Source organism: Neolamprologus multifasciatus, chromosome 5 (genome assembly GCF_963576455.1).
Source record: "Neolamprologus multifasciatus chromosome 5, fNeoMul1.2, whole genome shotgun sequence".
Lineage (NCBI taxonomy): Eukaryota > Metazoa > Chordata > Actinopteri > Cichliformes > Cichlidae > Neolamprologus > Neolamprologus multifasciatus.
In genome coordinates, this window is record NC_140443.1 from 6,517,107 (window position 1) to 6,519,711 (window position 2,605).

At 39.5% G+C, this 2,605-nt stretch overlaps 1 long non-coding RNA gene across 1 annotated transcript; it reads right to left on the reverse strand.

Moving 5' to 3' along the window:
- Positions 1 to 423: 423 nt before the first annotated feature.
- Positions 424 to 2,308, reverse strand: LOC146517924 (uncharacterized). Its single transcript, XR_014874112.1, has 2 exons — positions 1,492 to 2,308; positions 424 to 1,143 (listed from the first exon to the last, which is right to left on the reverse strand). It is a non-coding gene; the product is annotated as an uncharacterized LOC146517924 (long non-coding RNA).
- Positions 2,309 to 2,605: the final 297 nt, after the last annotated feature.

Below are 2,605 nucleotides of genomic sequence, written 5' to 3' on the forward strand. Positions count from 1 at the left end.
AATCAGTTAAATTAGAGTTAAATATATGTTTCTTGGTTGTCATGTTGTTGCCTATGTAACACTTTCAGTTCTGTCAAATCTCAGTCCCAACTCACACTCAGGGACTTTGTTTCCCCCCCAAACAGGGAAATAAATGTCAAATGAAAAGTCTGGTTCTCCTCTTATGTGCATTTATCTCCTGGGAGACAGAAACAAAGAACTATGTCTCAATATTCACCACCCTTGATTCTTTTTAGCTGTCACCCCATTTAACTTGTTAAGAGAGCGCTGATGGTTAAATGTTAGACAAGAGTCCCAGCTTTTTGACAGCTCTGTGGTGGCTGTAACTGCCTGTACTTGTCTCTCAGTGTGGCCTTGCTGCCCCTAAGCTTCCTGCGGATTGAAGGAACACACACTGTGCTAAGTGTGTATGCGTTTATAGTGGTTTTCTCTTTAGTCTATGCTATTTTAAAAGTTTCGATTATGCAATTTTGCAGTCAGAATCTATGACAAATGAAGAGACGAAATGAGTTCACATGACTTGGCACCAATTATGTGTCATCTAGATTGACTGCCAATGCGTGGCGGATGCTTTTTTACAGAGGGTGAATAAGTCAGTTTCTCTGTCTATAAAACTGTTTAATAAAAGTCAGAGTTTATACATGTGCCTGCTCAAGATTTATGGACAATGTGAAATATGGAAACAATCAGAACTCAACACAGTGATTCATTTTTAATAAAAACATCTTCCCACTGAGGCACACGTGATTGAATTTCATCTATATTCTTACGAGTGGAAAAAGGCATCGATTTGCACATTAAACACATTAACACTATAGTCCATCCTTCTCTGCCAACCAATTGCAACAATGTGATCAGTTTCAGTAAAACCATGCATTCCCATGGCAGGCATACAGAAATCCATGCAGTTTGCGGGCAGCAACAGTCATGGTGGCAAAACATCCAAAAGCCACATTGCTGCACTGTGATGGTGGTACTAAAGATCTCCATAATTTCAATTCCTTGATCTATGCCCATCTGTGTATCTGGTGGCTTGCCTGCAGAGACTGTCTGTCATTTGTTCCGGCATGTCCCCTTAAAGTCTCTGTTACTCTCTGGGAACGTGGACCACAGGAACCCCTGGGGGGATTGAAGTCCTTAATGCTGTTGTGAGTACATTTAGATCGTTGGGGGTCAAAGAGAACAAAATAGACAGGAAGAGTGGCATAGACAGAAACAGACACAGAAACATAGAAAATACTAAGCGGTAGAGAAAGAGGGTGGGCACAGGGGAGGTAGAAGAGGAATTTGAGTGAAAACACGTTTTTAGTATGAGCCTGAAATCCTTCTGAAGAAACAATAATTGGAAAAATATGAAGGGGAAATGGTGGATTTAACAATGAGAGCCTTTTTGTTCCTGTGTCACAAATGCAACTCCTTCAATCCCTGAAGCTTGCATTTTTTTTTTCTTTTAAGAGTTGAATGCTAGTATTGTAGTGAAGAATAACTCACATTTTAGCTGAGTGCTCCAGTGTTGGTACAGTAATCCAGTTCTTTTGTTAGATCACAAGATAAAATTGGCTGTGAAAAAATAAATCAATAAAAAGGTGTCAGTTATTGATGTGATGTTTTTAGGGTCATGCTTGAAGAATAAAGGTCACAGGAAAACTGTACTTTTTTCTATAATTATTATAATGGCCTTTTCAAATACCAGTTGACAGGGAAAAAAAAACCTGTAGCACAGAGCTCACCTCCCCTGCGTAAGACCATGTTGTGAAATACAGTCATGCTTTCTTTTAAGAAGGCTCCTTCAATGACGTCCCCCCATTTATTGTTATTATTTCAGTCACAATGTCAAGGCTAGCCTATATTAACTTAAACCACCGTTCTTTCATGTTGTTATACTGGATGTCCGATTAGGTTGGAAGACTTCTTGTTTACAAAATGCACAATGCTTTAGAGGAACAGCTGTTATTATCGCTACAGTTTATATTCTTTTTCGTATGTTTTTGTTCAGCAGTTATGATGATTTACTCACTCAGTTTGATTGAGACTCCCTGTAAGTGTTAGTTATTATGCCACTCTATAAAAACATGTCATGACCTCTCTGTCTTCACTTACCTCACTCTCCCCTTCGCTTATTTTTCACAAGACACTATGAATTATTTTTGCCAAAAGGATCTGCAGTAGCGGTTCCAGCGGTGTCACTTTTTGGTTTTGTTTTGTTCTTTATATCAAACAGTTTGACCAGCCTTCTGCTTGACATCTGACACGCTGTGTCATTCAGCGTCAGCCACTCTTCCCACAAAACCCATTCCCATTACAGCTGTAACACTGTCTTACAAACCAGGGGTCATTAAATGTGCAACCAAAGAGACACTTATGAGGTTGTAAAGCCACCTCATTGTATTTGTCCTAATGGCTTCCAAATGGCCACAGCTTATCTGACTATGATTTTCAAATTAGTTTATTGAAAGTGAAGAGAGGCTTGGGCCTGTTGATCACGACGCTCTTTGTCTGCATCTGTAACATGCTCATTCATCTGCCCAAGGAAAGAAAGAGCTCCAACCACAAATGAAAGGAGCGATAAAGTGAAAACTCTGGTTGTAATTAGTTTTGTTATCAC